The 22,426-nt window shown below is 44.2% G+C and overlaps 1 protein-coding gene across 18 annotated transcripts in view; it reads left to right on the top strand.

Annotated features, from left to right (window-relative positions):
• FOXP1 (forkhead box P1) overlaps positions 1–22,426 on the top strand; it is a 380,821-nt gene that overhangs the window by 82,650 nt on the left and 275,745 nt on the right. For 5 of the 18 annotated variants that reach the window (XM_040076748.2, XM_058422308.1, XM_040076760.1 and 2 more), the window contains exon 2: positions 9,557–9,680. The exons of 12 other annotated variants lie outside the window; for them this stretch is intronic. The gene's annotated coding sequence lies outside the window, so the exon portion shown is untranslated. Of the gene's footprint in view, positions 1–9,556; positions 9,681–18,128; positions 18,164–22,426 lie in introns of those variants that run through there. One more of the 18 variants, XM_040076752.2, reaches the window with a different exon arrangement.

The following is a 22,426-nucleotide window of genomic DNA, read 5'->3' as shown; positions in this document are numbered from 1 at the left end:
AGAACATGACTTCATAGGAACCTTTTGAGACATTATGGCTTTTAATAATGCTTTGCTGCTACATGTAATACTTCAGTTTTACTTTTATTAATTAAATTGCTCGTTGGGTGCATGTGCAGCGGGGAGGGGATCCCGTCCATCCCAGCACACCCAGGAGGGATGCAGCTGCCAGAAGGGGTTTGCTCCCCTCCTGAAGGTGAGGGAGCTGTGCTCTGGTTTGGTTTGATGGTGATTTCAGGAGGGTTTTCCTCCAGTTTTCATCCCCCGGACAAGCACATCTGTGCAGTCTCCCCATCACTCCAGCTTTGGTGCCCGTTGCTGTGCCCACGAGGGGGTGCGCACGAGAGGCAGCTCCTCTTCTTCTTCCTCATCGTGAGCTCCTACAAAACCCTGTGGGGTGTGCAGCTGTCCCACCCCTTACCCAGCTCACGTGCACCGAGTGAGGTAGCTCCTGCCTCGGCTCTCCTGCCCAGCACTGCTATCCCCTCACGTCTGTGATCTTCCCAAATTTATATATATGTGCTTTTGTAAGTTTTCAAGAAAATTGAGGTCAAACTTATTTCCTCCTGTAATCCCTTTGCACCCCCCGGCAGCTTTATTTTTCTTTTTTTAACAGGCACATCTTGCATTATGTAAAACATAGGTGAAGAAACATGTTCAGTAAATCTGCGTCTGCCTCTCTGTCTGCAGCAGCTGGGTTTGGATCTGACTGCTTATCTAATAAAGGGTGGAAGCTGCACTTTTTACAGCTTTTTGTAGCACGGTTTTGTGGGCTTGCCCATAATAATACAATTATGAAGGTTAACAGGAAAAAACTGGGTCCAGGAGTGATTCCAGGCAGCTGGCAATGCCGACGAATTGGAAGCGCACCACCAATGAAAACTGCAGTGAAAAGCAAATTAAACCTCATATCTGCCATCTCACTCGCTTTTCTCTGCTTTCCTGTTTGGACTTGAAAGGTGATTGGAGCCAAGGCAGTGACAGTTGACGGAAGTGCTGCAAGGAGAGAGTATTTATTTACAGTGAATCGTGGTGATGCTTGTTCAGGATGCGGTTTCACGCAGGATGTTCTGTCCCCACCCCCAGTTTGATCATTTCTCCAAAAAAAAAAAAAAAAAAAAAAAGCGGGGGGGTTTGTTTAAAAAAAAAAAAGCTTCTTGATTGTTTGAGGCCACAGCTAATGCTTGGAGAAACAGCGTGCAGCATGCCTGTACTTGGAGCGTGCAGTAATGTGCCGTCGGAGGAAGTTCCTGTATTAGGCACAGAGGCTGCTTGGGACTAACTCCTGCCCAGATGCGTTCAGAACCCAGTGTGGGCCCTACACATTTAAACTGGGAATGGGCTGGGTGGGTCCCCATGCTGCCAGTGAGGGCTAATGCAGGCCACCCACTTGGATGTTAGCAGCGCTGCCAGCTGATGTGGCTGTAAATTAATTTTTTTTGGAGAAGGAGGCAATAGCAGAGGTTGTTCTCCTCTGAATGTTTTAGTATCTCAAGTAAGTGTTAATGGAGAATTCAATGTGCAGAAGGTTTGGGATAGTTTAGCATTTGGATGAGGGGTTTCCCTCCTTCTTTTTCTGCTTGAATCATGGACTCACTGAATGGTTTGGGTTGGAAGGGACCTTAAAGACCATTGAGTTTTTACCCCTTGGCTGGGTCACCTTCCACTAGATCAAAGCCCCATCCAGTTTGGTGTTGGACACTTCCAGAGATGGCCATCCACAGCTTCTCTGGGCAACCTGTGCCAGGCCCTCACCATCCTCACGGTAGATCAAGACTTGAACTCTGCAGCAGATGAAATAACAGAATGTCTCTATTTTGGGAGGTGAATTCCTCATCAGTAAATAACAAGGATTGTGCTGGTCCAAGGACCCCCAAGGGCAGGGTTTATGTGAAGTCCTCCTGCCATCCCAGGACAGGAGAAGGAGTCTGGCTTGCTGGGATCAGGATATTCCCCTGGGATGTTGGTGTGGGTTGTGTGCCCATCCCAAAGCTGCCAGGCAGTTTTACAGCCCTCACACCTCTTGCTCCCATATCAGCCCCAGCACCGATGGGTTTTGTGCAGCTCCTGACAGGCAGGCAGAGATAGTAACTATTCTGTTAGTCCCAGACGGGGCTGGTGATTAGATAGGGGGAGTTTCTCTATCTCGTTTCTTTCCAAGATAGAGCACAGGGCTTAGGGACGTGCTCTAGCCTATACAGTTTCCTTCACAGGCACTGAGTGGGGAAGCTATTGGAAACTTGAGGGATTACAGGGAGAGGCGAATATGTTTTTTTTTTATTTATTTACTTTGACATTTTCTTTTAAGCTATTTCCAAGAAGCACATTTTTATCGGTTTTTCTGTCTGGAAGAAGGAATCTGATGTTTGGGGTTTTTTTTTTTTTTTCACTCACAGCTTTTAATTGCACCATTGCCATCATCGGGCCCTTTCTACAACTCCCACATTGTTCAGCAGACACAGTGAAGTGTTTTTAGGAACCTATAAAAGCCGGTAATTTGCATCCAGAGGCCATGGTTGTAGTCGGCATTCAGGCAAGGAAGCAACTGCCTGGATAACTTTATGGCCAGGACATGTGCCGCATTGTGGAGCAGGGCTGCTGCCTGCCCGCGCTCCCGCACGGATTGCTCCGCGAGTACCATTTCATTAACAAATGAAGTTGTTAGGGCTCGTAGCCGGGAATCCAGCTCCCTGAAGGTCCAATGTGCCAGGGAGCTGAGCCAGAGCCAGCCTGCCTCCTTCCCCGGCTCTGTGCAGGCTTTCCTCAGCCTGTCCCCAGCTTTTGTGCCTCAGGGGTGCGATCTGCACCTGCTTTTGGGGCTGGGCTCCCCTGAGTTCCCTCGTGGAGCTGAACCCACAGACGAGCGGGGCTGTTCCTGGTGCGGGATGCTGCCTGGCAGTCCTGTGAAATGGTTCTTGCTGCGGGTGATGGCTGACTTGACACGGGGCATCAAGGACTCCCACGCATCCACAGCTTTTGGAAACCATCGGTTTCCGAGGCTAACGAGGGCCTCATGTTGCAGAAACATGTTAAGGTTTAGGATGAGAGTTGCAAAATTGCCAAAGAGATTTTTTTTTTTTTTCCTAAAGTGCTGTTCGAATTTGGGCAATCAAAACGTCTTAAGTAGCTCTGAAAATGTCACTGTGGAAGATCCTGCTCGTAGCTGCTCTAGCTGAACAAAAAAGGCTAAGGTGCTCCAGAAGGAAGAAAACATCATCTCTTTTAAAGGTGATAGGATGGCTGTGGTTTGGTATTGTGTAAAAACCGTGAGTACTTTTTTAGCAAGAAAGAGCTGTCTATTCTCAGTGGTCTGTGAAGACATGAGATACAGGGCCTTGGAGCATTCAGTAGCCAGGGAAGAGTTGTTTAAAAAGTAGCTTAAAAAATCAGGAATATTCACCTCCAAAAAAAAAAAAAAAAAAGGAAAAAAGATTTTTTTAATTGAATTGAGTCTGATTTTTTTGGGGAGGGGTTGAGGCTACTAGTAGTAACTAGCCTGAATTAAACTTGGACTTTCTATCCAAACAGAGCTTACATGCATTTTTATTTTACTGTCACACGTGTGTACTTTTCAGACTGCCAGTCTCTCCAGTCAGGAGCACATCATGGTTTTTTCATTATTGCTTTGTACACTTGTGCTTCCCCACCACCGTATATTCTGTCCATTCGAAAGAATAAAGTGCTGCTCTGCTCCTGGGGTGGGAAATAACAGTAAGGATGGTGCGGGGTGTGTGGGATGCCTCTGCCCCCTGTGCAAGCCTTCTATTCCCAAGATTTCCCAGTTTCAACTCTTTCAGCTTCTTCAGTTATATCAACATCAACAAAGACATAAAGCCAGGTCCTTACTTTTAGCACAGACACCATGAACAGGCTATTCAGTGCGTGCTCAGCTCCCAGCAGGAACGTTTGTGCCAGACAGAGGACTTTTTGATTCCCTGCTTTCTTCCTCCTTCTGAATAGGCTGTGGCTGGGGGCGAGATGGGTGTCTGTTGGACAAGGGGAACTGAATATCCAGAGGGCTCAGGCTCTTCAGTGCTCACTGATACTCCTAGGGAAGAGGGGATGGTTTGGTGAGGATGGGGGGAAATGTTTGTCTCCGTGAGGGTTGACCCAGCACCTTGAATTTAAGAGGATGCAGTGCTAGGGGCATCTCTGCCCCATGGGGCCATGAGGGGAAGATGCTGCCCTGTGAGAAGGGAGACAGCATTCCCTGTGGCCTCAGAAAGTTGTCTGGGAGTCAGGGATGTGCAGGGTTTGTACTAAACCCAGGCACGTCATGCTGAAACACGCTTCTGGGAATGGGGCCGGGGTGAGCCGGCAGTGACTGACACAGCCTTCTCCTGCCCAGAGCCTGCATCCAACTGCTTTTCATGGCCTCGAGTGTTTGCCAAAGTGGGTCCCAGCCAAGACAGGAAACTATTTGACTTGGGGTGCTAGAGAGCTCCTCTCATGGTATTTACAGATAAAAGGGGAGGAGTTGAAAACTGTAGTCCGCATTCAGCCCAATCTGATAACCTCCAGGGATTTTATTAGTTCAAAGAAATTTTGGATAGCGAACTTGTGTGCTTAAGTGGAGCTGAAGCCCCAGCCCTTGGAGGCATCCAATCCTTACTAAAACCTTAGAATAACAAATACTGCTTGTAACAGTCTTTTTCCTGCCTTTTTTTTTTCCCCCCCGTAATGTTTTAAACCATTAGGCCATTCTAAAATTTAATACACAGGTAAGAATACATCCCTGATCTTTAAAATTAATTATCTCTCCTGAGCATTGATGGCACAGAAACCGATTTTGTTCAACAGACTTCAGTCTGCGGGGGGCTAAAAATAAGAAAGGTGAATTATATTCAGCAACTAGATGGGCAGGATGTGTTTTGTTGGAACAAATTAGGAAAGCAATAATAAAGGGACTGTTTTCCTCAACTCTTTACTGGGTTACCAGATAGTTTAATGCTTTGTCCTCACATTGGATGGAGATCCACAACCTCTCTGCATGCCATGGCTGTGTTGTAGGTGGAAATGTCTAAAAGACACAGGCCTGTCACCTTGGAGTTACACATACCCTGGTATCTGCCTGGTGTTGGGTCAGAGTTTCTCCTGGGCTCTGCTCAGCAGATGTAAGTTGTCCCTCTACCACCCTTCCAAATCAGATGGAAACCCTTCCTTGCTCTTAGCTTTCTCCTTTTCCCTTGGTTTTTATTTCTTCACTGGCTGTTAGAGACCTTGGATAAGATACAGGTTCTGCTGAAGGCAGTGAAGAGGGTCTGGTAGGACCCTGTGTGCATTGCCAGGTTTCCAGCTTTTTTTTTTTTTCCTGGAGCCTCTGTTCCTTACTTTGCAAGCCTAGAGCTACCTTCTGCTTCAAACAGGCAGATTCACTTGCTGATTAAAAAGCATTGTTAATTTAGAAGGAAGGCCACATTCCTTCTCAACACCATCATTAATTAAAGACTAGGAAATTGCCAATTCACCCAGCATTCACATCCTTACCAGACTATGCTCACATAATTTATTGCCCAAATATCTTAATGCCCAAGTACGTGCTGAGGCCCGTACGCAAAACTTAAACTCCAATCTCATATATTTTTCCTATGCATAATTAAGATGATTACCTCTTAAAGCCTTGCTTATTTTTGGTAAAACACCTTTGTTTTTCTGAGGTTGGGTTTTCTAGATTGTGCCCAAACATGGGCACTGTCTGTGGCCACAGCTTTATTAAACTGTATAATTTTGCGTGTACGGGTGTGAATCATAACCCCCAGATGAAAATAGCTCCTTCAGAGCCGTGTCTCTGCGAGGAGGAAAAAAAAAAACCCAGCGTGATACCAAACACTCCCTTATGCCTTCTCACAATTCTAAACTGTTGCAGGTTGGACAGAATCAGAAAACAGAGTTTTATGTCGAGTTTTGTGTCGGTGAGGGGAATGTAACTATGCAAAACCCACTTACAGCTTAGACACATCATTCATGAGTTACACCATGGCTCCGAGCTCATGGCAACGACGAGTGTCTGGCAATCCCCACCATCTGGTGAACTCTGATGTGTATTTGAACAGCACGCTGTGTTAGTGTGCCTATATACAAGACATATTCGCACACAACATATAGTGGCAGGGGAAAGAGAGAGAAATTATGTTTCAGCTGTGAATGACTTATATTTACTCAAGCAGCGAAGAAATAGCTGATAGCTTACGAGTGATCAAAGCTCGTGGTGAGTTACAGAGGTCTTTCCTCACCAGTGAGGAAGATGCAGCACATTTCAGCCTGCTGTACGTCCTTTTAGTCCAACACACACATTTTAATGCTTATTTTTATTTTGGTTTAGAGGCCTTTCTACTTTGCACAGCAAGCATTTTTTATATATATTTTATTTTTTAAATTTATTTTTTTTCAATCTCTTCTGCCTGTTCTCTGTCTGCTGCTGATGCCAGAGACAGAGCAGATTGGGAAGCCTTTGAACACATTACTGGTTGAACTCGAACGAGATTTTTGTATTGCTTGGTTGCAAGCTCCTGTGATGAGCATAAGGAATTTAGTTTTGATTGACATGATGTTCTCTTAAAGCAAAAGTGATCTATCAGCATTCAGGCACCCGCAACTTGTTTTTTCTTTCATGACAAAAAATAGTTTTGTTGCAGTCGTGCTACAGCCACAAAGGTTGAATTGCAGTTTCCCTTTGAATCCTCTGATGGAGGAGGTAGAGAGGAGTGAGTCAAAATGGGCCATTTTAGGTCACTCCTAACAAGCCAGGCTCGAGGATCTTCTCGGTTTCTGTTGCTCTGCCTTGTTTTGTGTTCAGCCATCTCTTCCTCTGGTGCGCCAGCATGCTCATTCCAGTACAGGGTATTTGTACAGATGACACAACCTTATTTTCTTTGGCTTCAGTCACTTTAAAAGGAGTTTTTACGGTTAACACGCCCGTGGTCTTGTACCACAAAGAGAACTGCTCTAGCAAAAAGATATATCCTGAGACAGAGTCTGAACGTGAGACATCTCCCTCCCTCCTTGTGCTCATCACTAAATGTGAAACCTCTTCAAAATAAGCTGCTCTCCAAATGAGTTATTATTTGGCCTATGTCGGTATAGAAGACACGTGAGCATCCTCTGGGAGGAAATATAATCTTATAAATTAACCTTTGAACTTGGGAGAGTTGGATTGTGGTTTTTATTCAGCTGCTTTGTAGGGCACTGGGAGGTTATTTAACCTGCCTTTTTCAGGTCTGGGAAATGGATGCACAGCTTCTTTCCCCCACTACTGCCTTGCAGGCGTATTCCTTCTGTCTGGAGGCCTGGGGCATCAGTGTGTGAAGAGCCATCAGAATTAAAACTGTTACGGGTGGTTTTATTGCTATTTGCTAACAGTTGAATCAGCACGTAACCTTAGAGGGGGCAGGGATTGATTCAAGTAAGGGTTAAAGCAGTTTTAAGAAAGTTTTTAAATGCTGAAGGTTTTTAAGAGGCATACGTGGCCGAGGCTTGGTGCTGAGCATCCCTGTAACTCACCTGTGCTGCCCTTTTTCAACTGACACGGTCTTACAAATGGGTTATTTCTGGGTGTGAGGTTTGTAGGGTTTGTGATGCCTGCGTTTAAGGGAGATTCATGATTCTGCTGTGAAATTGGAAAGGCTCATTATCCCGAGGGTGGGCTTTCCTTATCAGTGGTCGTCGTGGCGGGTCTGTTTGGGAGAATCTGTCGCTCTGCTTCCCATGCCCTGCCTGGTGAGGAGGAGAACTGAGGGAATGCTCTGGCCTCGGTAACAAGTTTTATAGTTTATCAAATGCAGAAGTAGTACTTTGGAGGAATTTTCCATTTTTTTTCCCCTGGAAATGTAGGTGTATGGGATACTGGTCATATACACCAGGCTTTAAAACTCAAAATGAATGATAAAATAATTTGTGATTTATGTAGTGAGCATGAAAATGAACATCTGAAGATGGTAATTTTAAGAAGTACTTCTAAGACCTTCAGATTTAGGTTTTTCCCTGTATTTGGGCGGATTTTGCTAATTCTTACAGGAGAAAAGGTTGCATTTTCATGGACAGTGAATACATCTCTGCTGTGCCTGTCCTCGGTCATCCGATTGTCCTTTGAATCATTCTGAGCATGCTAATTCAATATTCTCCTCTTTGTTGTCCTGTTCCTGCGTTTTTTTTTCTCTTCCCAGGTTCCACTCCTGGCACTCTGCAGCTTCCCATTTCTATTTCAGTGTTTCAGGCACTGCTCAGAAGCAGATGGATGGCGAGATTTCAACCCCACCTCCCAACTTCCACATACAGTCCACATCTCGCGCCGCATTCATGAGCACGCATAAGCGGCAAGGACGCTTGATATTCGCTTTTTCTGATAAGTTCATCCCCAAATCAGAGCTTCCCCGTTTAGGCCAGGTGATATACCGCCAGCAGTTCCCCCCTCTCCCCAGGAAAATGGCAATGCAGGGACGTTCACGGGTTGGAAGAGGAGAGGAGGGTGGGGCACACGCGCTTTTCGGAAGCGCTGCGTTTCCCATTGCCCGTTTTGATGGCTTTTGAGCAGGTTTTGTTTGCAGGTGTGCCCGGCGCTGTGCGATCGCCCAGGGAGCGATGCGGTGCCGGCGCGAGGAACAAAAACCTCGGCTCTACATTTGCTTTTCCTCCTTCGCTTTTTGCGGCGCCCGGGTTTTGATGTGTTGCTTCTCAGAAGGCTTGACGGTGGTAATAACGGAAACAGCAAAAAAAATGTCAGCTTGACTACTGTCTGCGTGTCGGCACTAGTCCAGGGAGTTTCAAAGGGATGTTTTATTGATTCTGTAATTGCACAGTAGAATGGACAAACTGAACTGTACCTCAGGGCAAGGAAAGCCCCTGTCTGAACGGCATCTGTTGGATGTGTGCGCTGCTGTAATTTGGGCAGGGAGTGCTCGCTGGGCGGTTTGAGCCAGGGGACTGAAAGCTTGGCTTAACCCTTTCGCTGGAGGCAGGGGAAACTCCGGTTTTGCCTTCTGATGGCAGCCTGGGTTAAAAAGAGTTGCTTTGAGGGGATCCCTTTTAGCACCAGAGTGATGGTTTGGGGCTTTGCTGGGATTTATACCAACATTGCTTTTAAAAGGAAGTTTGGCACAAGATCTTCTCCCTGGCATCACTCTCCAGGTATTCCCCTCCTCTGGGGTCCTGAGCCCACAGAATTGTGACTTGCAGTGTTGCCTCGCTTGCAAAATCCACTTCTTAACTGAAAAACTGGTCTTAATCTCTGATGATGAAATACGTCTGCGTTATAGTGCTCCTGCCTGGGAGCTGGTAACTTCCTCTAGCACGAGCTGATCACTTTCCAAAACTGAAGGAGTGGACTGAGCTGTTTTGCTAAAACAATTGCAAATTAAATTTGTAAACTTTTGCTGTTGCCATATTTTTTCACTGGCACGCTGTCTGCGTGCTGTGTCTTTAATTTGGTGAGAACACGAATCAATTAGGCTAACCTACAGCAATGCAGAAACCGAGGGGAAAAAATTAAAATGCACTGTCTTGACTTGATACGTGGGTGCCCAGGGTTTCTGTTCCAATTATTCTCTATTATTTCTGTTAGCCAGCCAGAGCTGGGCGTCCTGCAAAGAGCAGCGCTTCGTCCCCAGAGCAAAACCCACAAAACCCAGGGGTGGAGGAGCAGTACAGGAGGAAGCAGAGTCCAGCCAGCCTCCCTGAGCAGGACTGTAAGTTTGACTGGGTTTCACAGTTTCAGGATTAAAAGAAAAAAAAAAAATAATCTGGGGATGGGAGGGTGGCAGCACACCCAGGAGCACCCAGCTGGAGGTGGTGCTCCACGGGCTACCAGCGGTTTGTGAAATAAACCGTGATCTTGGGGTTTCCACCGCACTTATTTATGGCCATAATTAGAAATCTTGCTCTTTAAACGCAATTTTCTGGGAGAAGCCTGCAGTGCAGTTCTGTCCCTGTACTGGGTTTTAGTAGATTTTACAAGTAAGTACTGTTTGTAGAAAAGAAGGGTCTGTTAAGACCTCATGGGGCCTTTCAGTGCTTAAAGGGTACTTACAGAAAAGAGGGAGAGCAACTATTTGCACAGGCAGATAGTGATAGGAAAGGGCCAGTGGTTTTAAACTAAGCAAAGAGAGATTTACATTTGATGTTAGGAAAAAACTGAACACTGTGAGGGTGGGGAGGCTCTGGCACAGGGTGCCCAGAGAAGCTGTGGCTGCCCCATCCCTGGAAGTGTCCATGGCTGGGTCAAACAGGGCATGGAGCAGCCTGGGACAGTGTAAGGTGTCCCTGCCTGTGCCAGGGGGTTGAACTGCATGATCTTTCAAGTCCCTTCCAGCCTAAACTGCCCTGTGATTCTATTAAATGAAGTAAGATGTGCACTAAACTTCGTGATATTTTCAGATACTGACTCTAATGAACTCCTTTATCTGGAGCCTTGCGTGCTGTAACAAAAATAGACACTTAAGGATTTGGAGTGCTCTGCCAGTTCAGCAGGAAAAAAAGCGAAGCCCATCTTCAGTAATTTGTATTGCAGAAATCAGCTGGGGGAGATCCTGCATCTGGGATTTGCTCCGTTCCCTTCTGGTGATTCAGAGGAGTGTAAATTATATACTAGTGGCAACAGCTGTACTTTGGGGCTTTTGCCAGAGGAAGAGCAACTTTATTCTGCACTAGAATGAGAATGCCAGAGATGTGTTGATTAGCAGGGGAGGGGAACACTGCCCAGTGCAGCTGATGCAGTGATCTTAGTACATAATTAGTTGCAAATACACATTGATCAAGTCCAAAACTCACAGTCCTGCTGAAAGGAGCAGTGAAATCTTGATTTGTCCTAGCTGGTGAAAGGTAGCTTATCTTTATCTAGTTTTATATTAAATTCACAGCCAAGGTATCGAAAGTCTCTAAAGACCAATAGTGCTGAGATTAGTCAGGACCCATAGCGTGGGGTGAGGGGCTGGGGAGCACAGGCAGCATCACTGCAAGGCTTGCTCTTCATCAGCCTCCTAATTTGGAGACAGGTTTAATAAAATCTGAATAGAAATTAAAATATCAGACTGAACTGATATTTTAATGAGCTGAAATGTTAAACTCAGTTTAACATTTGGCTGAGTCTTTATCACCTTCCTCCCCCATCTCTGACTTTTGTCAGATTGCTCATAATTTCAGTCTCAGTGATCTGACTCTGTTGTCTTTTTTTTTTTAATAAGAATGGTGAAGTGAGTGCGACTGAAAATACAGAATATGCACTAATATTTCCTGTGCCACATCAAATCACCAAAATGACTAAAGAACATCCTGATCTCTGAAAAATTCTCAGCACATATTTTCTGTCAACACTAACGCTGAAGTGGAATTGCCCCAGCCAATCAGACATGGGAAAAACACTGACTTACTGACCCAGAAAAAGCTGTATTTCCCAATTTTTGCAGGTCCCTGCTCTGGTTGTCAAGGAAAGGTGGCCGGAGTCAGGATTTGTGGTAGCACAGTGTTTGGAATCCCAGAGGCACTCCAGGCACCTTGATGTGCGTGTTAGAGAGGGGCTGCAGAGTCCTGAGGGCAGTAGCCATGGGAAGCAGGCGTTCTGCCAAAGCTCTGCTGAGCATCTCTCTGCCTCGCTGATAAAAATCATTCATGCTTTTTGGCAAGAGTTATCTGTAGCTGGGTTTGTGATGCCCTGAGTCCATTGATGACTGCTTGCAGAAAAAAAATAAAAAGAAGATATATAAAAGCTTGTGGGGTTTTCCAAGTAAATGTTTGCTGGGTGCTTAAGAGAATGCTGGGGAATGTTTTCAAGAGCATCCTAGTCCTGCCTCCAGAAAGATCTTTGATAGACACAGAGTTCTCTGGAGTAGCTGTTGGTGCCCTGTGCTGCTTTTTTATTTGTTGCCTTTTTTTCTTTTTTTTCCCTTTAACCCGCATTAATTTAATTATTTCTGTTCCTGGAAATTTCTGTCCAGGATTTGATTGTAAGAGCTGGGTGTCTGGAAGATTAATTTGTCCTTTTTGGACTGCATCTGGACCGTTACTGTTTTATAATCATCGACAGTGGCTGTAAGGAGTGAGGAAGGATGCAGTAAAACACAGCAATGCTGACAGTGTAAAAATAGTGCATCTTCTTGCTGTTTGATATTTTGATAGAAACCTTTTATCACTTTAAAAACTGGCCGTGTATCAACATGATATGTTAAAAACAGAAGTAGGAAACTGCAGGCTTTTAATTTGTGCCATTTGAACCCTCTTACCTTGGATGAATGCGGCGTGTAAATTATAGTTCCCATGAGGTAAAAATCAGTCAAATGCTACTTAACCTTTACTCTGCCATGTTTCGTGTTCCATTTGTGCTTAAGAGAATATGTGCATATGCTTTCATCTCGCTACCATGCAAAATCATCCTTAGGGTGCCTGTAACAACACAAAATGTCTTTAAATTTGGATTTAAGGTGAGCGAAGCTGCTGTCGCCTTAGAAATCTGAGGGCTGAAGTGGTTTCAGAAATTTTGTTTACCCTTCAAAGGTGAGGAGCTGGCAGAGGTTGTTTTTTGCTCAGCATGGCCACAGTGATTGCTGCTGGTTCTAGCTGCTTTATTTGCATGGTTATGTTTGTGCTGGGTATTCATGGCTTGGATTGGTATTTTCCAAACTGGCTCTGCTGCAAAATACCTTATGTTTTTTCTAGTTATTTCAGTTAAAAATATTCAGCTATTTCAGTTGTTTAATATAGAAAGCAACTTCTCTCCATGATAATTTCCTAGTAAAAGAGTCGGAAATTTGTCAGCTTTGGTGCTTGACATGCAAAATACCTGACCCAGAAACCGCTAAACTTCCTAGAAAAAGTTTTCTTTTGACTTATGTGTTTGGATCAGACTTACTGTTCTCAATGACGCTTGTGCCTAAGATGATACTTGCATAATTTATTAAATGATACCAATGAGGGCCTAAAAAACCTTAATTTGGCACTATTTAGAGACACTTAACTATGGTTTTGGAACAGCAAGATTTTCATAATGAAAAGCAGAAAAGAAATTGAAGATACTTTTCCGGTGAACATTTTAATTTGAAAAAAAACCAAAAAAAAAAAAAAACCCAAAAAAAGCCAACAAACCCCAACCAAATGGTCGAAAGAAGAAAATTGGGGAAATGAGAAATACTGTTTTCAAATTAGCCGACTTCAGAGCCTGCGTAACATTTGCATCCTGCTAATTCAAGGAGCCCTGAAAAATGGTAAAAACAAGTCAGTTGTGTTCCCTGGTGAGCTGCAGTGATTGCAGGGGGAGCAGATGTGGGCTGGGAAGCCGAGGGGAGCTCCCTGCCCTGAGCCAAACGGGAGCTGCAGCAGGGGCCAGGTGTCACCCCCTCACCCCGACATCCCTCGTGCTGCTCATCGCCCGCCTACAGTGGAGACTCAAAGTCTAATTGAAGAGTTTAAAAATAATGTTTTTAACACATGCCTCCTTTTTTTTTTTTTTTTTGTGCTTTTTCCTAGAGAAAAAGGAAATTAAATTTTCACTAAAATGCCGTGGTTGGAACAGCAGCAGTGGAGGGTAGCGCACAAGTTGGCGTGGTTTGTAATGCTTAAGTTGGCTCTGCTGGGTATCTTATATATTTAAATATATACACTTGTTACTGTATGGAAATATTAAATTTCACGCTTAATGGGGACCAACAAATCTGAGAGCCTTATTACGTACATTCAGTGTGGCAAAATAAGTGCCTGTGGAGGAAGTTTTTCTTTAAACAAGCTTGGTTTTAATCATGATGATTCATGTATACAGAATTGAACCCCGTATGTTTATTTTAATTCCTTTTTTTTTTTTTTTTTTTTTGCTCATTCGTGAGGCAGACTTCCTGCTGATGTCCATGATCTGCAGGTGCTCACCTGAGTAGAAAGTGAGTGGAAATGGAGGAAAGGTCATGAGTATTAGTGTGGTTTTTTTTTTGTTTTTTTTTTTTTTTTAATAGGTGCGCTTTAAATAAATTAAAAGTACTTTAAATAAATTAAATGTACTTTAAATTGCTTAGAAGCTGGGAGTGGGAACAGTGCACTGAGCTGTATTTCTCCTCCACAGCTTTTGTATGATTTGGAGAACCTTTGGAAACATTCCTGCTGGTGTATTTGTTAATGTGGAGTCCTGTACAGTCCTTCAGGCCAGAAACTTTTTGTTGTGGTCAAGGCGGGAAAAAAAACAAAAGAAGGGGAAGAAGGAAAGGATTTGGAAAGCCTGGAGTATACCTATATCACCCTCAAAGAGCAGTGCTGACATGAATATTCTTATTTGTAGAGCTGAGAAGAGGAGTGAAAATTAGACATATATCGTTTGCAACCACTTTGATTTAAAGAGTTTTAACTAAATGTGATCCGCATTCAAAAAAACAAAATAAAAAAAGCCTGTAAATTGTGGGTTTTTTTAGGGGTTTTGTTAGCCAAAGCCTCGCTGACTCCATGCGGTTGTCAGATGAGTAAATAATGAAACTACCTGGTATTACTTTCACTTGTGGACAGTGCCCAATTTTCCCCTCAGCCTCTCCAAAAGCCTAAACAATAATAGAAGTGTCAAACGTGAAAAAACGAAACACGCTTTTAATTAGTGTTTCAGGCATGAGCAGAGATAGAAATACAGGGCAGCAGCTGGTTCCAGGGAACGGTGTGGGACAGAATCATCCCTTTCTAGAGTGAGGTACTCTCGTAGCTCAGTCAAGTTCTGCCTGGACTGACGCAGCACAGGGAGCATGGGATGATGCTGTTTTCAGTGATCTTAATAATGAACTCAGTAGTTATGTGAAATCCTGAGCTGTGGGGGAGAAGGCAGCAGCTGCCTGAGGGGTGGGCACCCAGAAGGTGCCATGAGCATCGGGACACCTGGAGATCCCGTCCCTGACACTCAGTCTGTGTCTTTCTGCACTACTAAATGGTTGTGAATGGAAAAGCGTGCACAAAAAACTTTAAAGTGAACCACGCCAAGGAAGTGGTGACAGCTGGGCTCTTTGGGAAGCTACTGAACACTCGAGAGAAGGGTGGTCTTAAAAATAGAGTGGACCGGGAACCAAGTGCTCTGGATTCCCCAGAAAAATTAGTTTACAACTTTATTAAAGGTTTTAAAGAGCCTTCTTTAGTGTTGATGTCAGAACATAAAGCGTTTTTGGATGAAAATTGACAATGGTTTTTCATGGAGGAATCTATACAAGGAAAATGGCCTTGATTGTTATTTGTCACATGTCTGAATATAACCGTGCAGCAGAACAGCGGTGTTGAGCACAGAGCAGTGATGAAGTGAACAACTTCACTCTTTTTTTCTCCTGTAAGTAGTTTGTTTCACTTTGTTTGTCAGAGCATGGTTTCAGCTGAGCTTGTTTGTATGCACAAACTGGATAGTAGTGAAGTTGGGAAATCATTTGACCTTCTGATCTGTGTAATCACTGACAGACACGTTGCGATATTGGTATGTCATGGCTTTAGGTGGTTTGGTAAGGTAAATGAGGCTGGTAACATGAGCTCCATGTGTTTTTCAAATATGCTTATTTTCTGTAGCAGTTTCCTAAGTATTACACATCGGTCAACCCTGCAGCTGGACTGGAATTGCCTTTTGGAGTTTTGCAGTTGGCTGTGGACTTTGTATGTTGGAAAGCTGAGAGGCTGCATCCTGAATAATGCACCCCACAAAGGAATAAGTATGTTTTAACATTAAAAGAGTCTTTGGTGGCATCAAGAGAAGGGTTGTGGTGATGAAATTCCATATTCTGTGGCCAGGGCAGAGCCCCTTGGCAGAAGTACGTGGCCTTATATCTACAGTAAAAACAATGATCTTTGAGCATCTTGGTTATTTTGGGAAAATGTTCAGACAATGCATCAGTCTAGTTTTGAAACAGCTTCAAACATTTCACCGCTGAAACCTCTAAAGCAAATGTTACAGATCATGCAGCTTGTCTGTTTATCTTCTCTAAGACTATGTGAAGTCTTATGTGAAACGTGATAACAATCACAGTATCTCCTTTGGTTGCTCAACATGAGAAGCTGATGAAGAGACAGTCATCTACAAGACATTCTTCAGAACAGCTGCAGAACAGATAGCTTTGCTAGGCTGTCTCTGTAGAGGGATGGAGGGGAGATTGTAACCCCAGTACGTAGGCATGGTCTTTCTTTTAAACCTGGCCTAGCATAAGTGAGGGCTTTGGTTTAGCTTAGCCATCAAATCCAGGTTTCCATCACTTCTGGAGTTCGACCACTCACTCCCCGATGCTTCTGTCTCTGCTGCTGTTCCTTTTATTTGGCTGCTGTCCCAGGGGCTCAGGTGGTTGTTCCTTGCTGTGTGTCTGGCAGCAGTGCACGGGAGGGATCACTGCTCCTGGGAGGATGCACACCAGTGCTCCTCTGTCCTGGCACCTCACTGAGCATGTCAGCTCAAATCTGCACAAAGAAAATTTACCAAAAGCTAAGGAAGAGTTGATTCCTACCCCTTACGTGGTTCCCCAGGTTGACTGAAGCCCTTGTACCAGTAAAGTGGTGTTTGGATGGATGAAGTGAGTTATGCACAAACCCCACGACAGAGCCTGTCAACAGATGCCAATACATTTTCAGTCAGTGCTGTTCCACTAGCGAAGGGTTCATCATCATCTCCTCTGGGGAGCTACAAGGTCCAGGGAATTCAGGTGGAAAAAGATCAGGTTTTCCTTACCCCTTATACAGTCATTGCGCATCTTTTGTATATTGCTCCTCTGCTGAAGGTGCGGATGCTAAGGATGTGAAAAAGAAGAGCATGTAAATCATTCTTCATAACAGAAATACAGAAACTGAATGGTTTTGAGTGCTTGAGTGTGAACTAAACTGAGGACAGAATTTAAATCATGGGGCGACATGAGGGATGGGATGCACGCAGGCAGTGGGGAGAGTATTTAACAAAGAGGGTGGAGTGCTAATCCTTGCAAGTGACGTTTCCTTGTGGAAAACCAAAATCCTTTAACCAGTGTGATGGTGCACTAAAGCCAATGGGGAGTGCTTGCAGGGAGATTTTCCTTTATTATATATTTTATTTCTTGAGCTGTTTACCCAGTGTTTATGATCTGACAGCAGTAATGAGTCACTGTATCAAACTTGTGGCCAGGAAAGGGAAAAAAATTGTCTATACCAAATGTTGTGGACTGATGCTGTGTGTGGCAACACAAATAAAGGTGCTGTGTGGTTAATGCTGTGCAATTTGGCTCACAGAACGTACCTGCTTTTAAAAACCTTGGCAAGTAAGATGATCTGTTGTTATTTCATTTGTAGGAGTAAAATGAGGGGGAAAATCCTGTCTTGGTCTTATCTACATGTGTTACATTTTGCAGTAACCTCTGTAATGATGGACTGGGGAGAGATTAATCTTCTTCAGTTCCTGAAGTTCTTATGTAGAGTTATCTTAACTTTTTGTTAGTGTGGCTGTGAATGTGGTCACTGGTTTGATTTTTTTTTTTTTATTTTCCCCACTTCTCTGCCTTGTTGACAACCTGCTGGCACAAGTGGATTCAAAATTGGGATAAATGCTGCAGGTGTTACAAGCTTCTCTGATCCTTTTGTCCATATTTAATCTAATCTCAAATTAAATGAATGTTATTGATTAGATTCTTTTCAAACGTGTATGAGTTACTCAATGTGTGGCAAAATGTTATTCTTTTCTTGTGTGAGTGGAGCATAGAAGGTGAAAGTATACAATTAATTTGCCTGCAGTTTCTTGAAAATTGTATGCTGGATTTCTGTGAACACGCTGTACGGAACAATATTTCAAGCAAATTATTGTTATTTACTGTGGATTTTGCCTGGATATTAAAAGTCAACAATTATGCTTCCTCTTGGTTCTTAATGGCTTTTTATTTTGAGAAACCTGCCCAATTCTTTCTCAGAGTTGGTGGCCCTAATGCTGATCTCCAGAAAGCGTTAAGTAGCACATGGCATACCTTGACAATGCTGTTATTTTGCTGCATCAATGACTATTATGTTAAGTTTAAAGTGCTGATAAATTTGATGGGGACATGAGTTGCAGAGTCCTCAGCAGGGATGGGGGTCTGTTGTGGGGTAGTTGCTGCAGCTGCATGGGTTGCTGGTGGCTCATGTGGGTGGTGTTGGCTCTCTCCTCCATGGGTCCATCCCATGGGATAGGCGCCACTCCTTGAGGAGAACGAGGTTTCCAGCCAGCCTTGCAAGCGATCTGCTACAAATCCCAGTGAAGGTAGTGATGTGCCCCCTGCCTTCCCCACAAATGCACGAAGAAAATCCTGAGCTCTTTGCTCAGGCCTGCTGCTTTTTTGGGCCCTCCTTTCCTTCCCATTTTCACTGAGTAAGTGTCACCAGCTGGATGGTCCTTGAGTGATGGAGTGTTGGTTATTGTGTGGAGAAACCAGGGCTGATGCAGGTAGGTCCTTGTGTTTTCTTTTGCTTTCCTACTGTATGTGATTTTCCAGTCCCAGATATCTTTGGATCTGCGTGGCACCTGTCTGGCCCAAGTATTTATGAGCTGCAGTGGTGACCACCTCTGGTTAAACATCACCATGACCTCTTTGGGGACAGTGTCAGCCTTTGCTGGGTACTGAATTCCCTGAAAAAACCTGGGGTGGTTGCATTTTGGCATGGCTGTCAGGGTGAGAATCTGTCACCAGCTTTCAAGACAAAAGATGTGCTAGAGAGGGTTTTTAAGTAGGTGTGTGCATTATAGTGGGTGATTTATCTGCTAAGTATAGACCATCCCCATGGTCACTTAACTGCTGGCTCATTTAGGCTTTTGTTAAATGCATTAATTGGAGGAGCGAATGTCCTTGATTTATTATATTGGATTAGACAGGCAAACCTTGAGATAGTCTTGTCTTTATTTCTTGATTACAGTTATACAATTAAAATTGCACGTTTCTTCCTGCAACAAGGGTTCCTCTCGACACAAACTCTTCTCCTCATAAACAGAGAACTGTGTTTATGGAGAACTGCAAAACAAGGCTTGGTAAGAGAAATCTTTTCTACCTGGAGACTTGATCCATGTGTCAGAAAGTGGTTCTCAAGGCAAGGGGTGGAAAGTTGGATGGTCCAGGAGCCTTGAAAAAGGTGTGTTGCAAAACAAGAAATAAGTGCTGCCTTGAAAGTCCTTGGGTTTCGGTTCCCTTTTGAAGATAAAGCAGTACATGCAAGGTTGAAAAATGTCAGAGCAGTCACCTGTATCAGCGAGTAAATTGGAAACCATTGGTGATAAAATATTCAAAGAAGCATGGAGGGTACTGTCCTGGGCATAATGTAGTTTATCTGACCCATCAGTCTGGTTCATTGGCAGTTTCAGTTGCAAGGTGGGACTAGCTAAACAGAGAACAGATTCTTCTGTGAGAACGAGACCTTCATTTGAATTCTTCAGCGAAGCCTGGCAAGTGTTACGGGTGTCAGTGTTTCTCCTGGCTGCTTCTGCAGAAAACAAGAGATGGTTCCTGGAGGTTCAAGTCTGGAGTTTGGACACGCCCTTCCAGAGTTTGACTCAGTAGAGGCTTCTCTTAGAAGATAGCCACAGTTCCTGTAGGTCCATGAAAATCTTCACTTTTTTTATTTAGTTATGTTTGAGAAGCTCCAGGGCCTTGGGGGAGCAGACTGGGTCAGTGTGGTTCTTCTTCTCTTCCTATAAAGAGTGTGAGAGATAAAATAAAGTATTTGAAGCTTGAAGTTCAATCCAGGCAACACCATGGAGCTGACCGTGCTCCTCACTCCACACCCTCTCCAAGCCCCTCTAGATCTGGTCTGTATTTGGGTTCCTAAGGTAAAAGGTAAAAGCAAGGAAAGAATGGTTCCTGAAAGGGATAGTGTTAAACTATTAGTACTGGGAAATGTAGATATTATTTCTTTTCTCGAGGGCTGTGGATAATTTTCATCAAGGTTTCCTTAGCTGTAGCATGTGTTTTTAATCCATGGCTGTGGCATTTTTGGAAATCATCTACAGCTTCGCACAGGTCAGTCAGGCTGTCGCACCAGCTCAAATGAAAGTCTGTCTCTTCGCTTTTTGAAACTGCCTAAATGTAAGCAAAAGGTCCCTGCAACTGTGTCAAGGATAAAAATCCAGCCTGTGTGTGCCTGTGGAGGCACGGTTCTAACCACTTTAGTAGTAACCTGAAGCTGGCTGTCTTGAAATCTTCCTGTTTTGTCCAGTAGTGACTGACTGCTCAGTTCGTATTTTTCCAGACAAGGTGTTTGTAGGTGGTTCAGAGCAGAGCTGGCAGTCTGGTTGATTCTCACCTGCTCTTCCACTCTCTTAATTTTATTTAAGTTCATGATAAAGGAAGGAATTTAAGGAGCAAATAAAGGACAAAATGGCATTGAAGCATTCACCCCCTTTTTTTTTTTTTCCCGTTCATGGTTTAGGTGAAAAGCTTTCAAAGAATAATTCCTCTGTGCCTTTATTGTTCTTGCAGACCTATGGAAGATGTGTCCTACCTTCATGATCTGCCCATTGTGGTAGTGTGAGTTACAGAAGTATAAGATGTTCCCCTGCAGCTAAGTGCTGCTCCCAGGTAGACAGCAATGAGCTCTGCTGATGTCAGACTAGCGAATTTCTCTTATTCTTTTTTTTTAATTTCTCTTTCCCTTTTCTCCCATCTTGCCTTGATCCTTTTATCTAAGCCTACTGATTCCTTACTGCTGAGCCTTGGGACAGTGGGATCTCCAGGAGGCAAGGGTTAATGCTGTTTGTTTGCAGGAGGAGGGTGGGGAGTGCTGCAGCGAGGCTGAGATGAAAGGTACCACCGGGAAGTGGTTTTCTTGGCTGGGCAAGGTAGAAATGCTTTTAGCCTTGTGACCCAGTTGACTGGCTTTGAGTTCCATGCTGCTGCGAGGCAGCAAGCCCAAGGGCAAGGGCTTATTCTGTGGTTTTCAGTGTGGAAGAGTTTCCCAGGAGTTGGTGTATAATTTTCACTCGAAGGCTTGTCTCCGTTCTTCACACAAAGAAGTTCACACAAAAGCTCCTCCTAACAGCCCTTGTCCAAAGTTTCCTCACAGTGCCTGGCCGGTGCTGCTCAGTTCTGCGGGCCCTTGGCTGGAAGCATACAACTTGAAACATACAACTTGCAGGATTTGAAGTTTCCCTCCCAGTAAGGGTAATTATTTTTGTCATGCAATGTCACATACTCCTCTTCCTTTGGGTCGGGGAAATATTTTTCTCCCTGGAACTGCAAAATTCCAATACTCAGTGTGTTTGCACCGCACAGGTTTTGGTGCGAACAAAAAAAATAATGGGTGATACATCTCCCGAAGCACCGACTCAGGCTTTTCTGGAAGTACAGGAATTTAACCTGGGTGGACTTTTGATTTGACTGTTTTCAGGCCTGGCTGTAGCTCTCCCGCCCTGTACAGGAACAGGCATTTCAGAGTGATATGCATCCGCAGTCTCTCATAGCATTGCTGCTGCCTGATGCCTCACTGTATTAGGGGCGGTTTAGGTGGATACTTTCCTTCCTCCCGGTTATGCTATCAACAAGCTTTGACCTACTTGATCCTTATGGTGTGAATTTAGCCTTGCTGGAGATACCTTGGCCAGATACGGAGGTGAGCGATGCTCACCGGGCTGAACGTAGGGGAAGGTTTGTAGTCACGGTTAACAGGAAACAGTGGAGACTGTAACAAACCAAGCATGAAAGCAGGAGTGGGTGTTTGGATATCTTGAGAGATGGTTTTCCTTTGGCGGGATGAGGGGGTGGGGAATACACCAGGCAGAGGAAGGTTCAGAGATTTGAGAGATAAACTTTCCAGAAGAGCACCTGCAGTAATTTGGGGCACGATAGCTCAGGCTGGTGTAGAAGAGCTGATACGATGGTGCTGTGTGTTGGTTCCCTGCAGTTCTTCAGTGTCCTTTGTGCAGCTGGTTTTCACAAATGTGGAAGGAAAATTGAACCACTCTTTTGGGTGATACAATAACACTTGCTGATATGATGGCTTTGTCTGTTATGGGTGCTTAAGGACCCTTACGTTTATTTCACACCACAGGGATGCAGAGAGCTGGTGGACAAAATATTCCAAAGGTGTTGGAATCCAGGTTTTTTGGCAAAATACCCAAACCTGTGTTAGGTTCTGTGGGGAGAAAACTTAATGATGGAGGGGGTAGTAATTCTAAAGCATGCCTTCAAAATGAGGATTATTTTGGAAACCTAAATGAAGTTCATTTTCATTATTTGATTGTTACAGAAATGTAAAACAGTCAGCAATAGAAACAAATCTTTTGGGTGGTTTGCAGCTTTCTGGAGCTGTGTATGCATTATTCAGCAGTTCTGGGCAAAAGCAGTGGCTCTGTGGAGAGAAGCAGCTGGTTCCATAGACCTGGGAGCTTTCCAGAGGTTTTACAGTCCCAGATTTGATCCAGTCCTGTGGTTTGACAGTTTGGTGCTAAGCATGGGCTCTAAAGGGTGCTTCTCGAGCTGGTTGAGTTTAATTGGAGAGGAATCCAGTTGATAGTTTGCTGAGCTTGCTCTGTGATGTG

Source organism: Hirundo rustica, chromosome 12, assembly GCF_015227805.2.
Source record: "Hirundo rustica isolate bHirRus1 chromosome 12, bHirRus1.pri.v3, whole genome shotgun sequence".
NCBI classification, from domain to species: Eukaryota; Metazoa; Chordata; class Aves; order Passeriformes; family Hirundinidae; genus Hirundo; species Hirundo rustica.
Note: the sequence above shows the minus strand (reverse complement) of the source record. Positions and strands in the feature narration are given on the sequence as shown.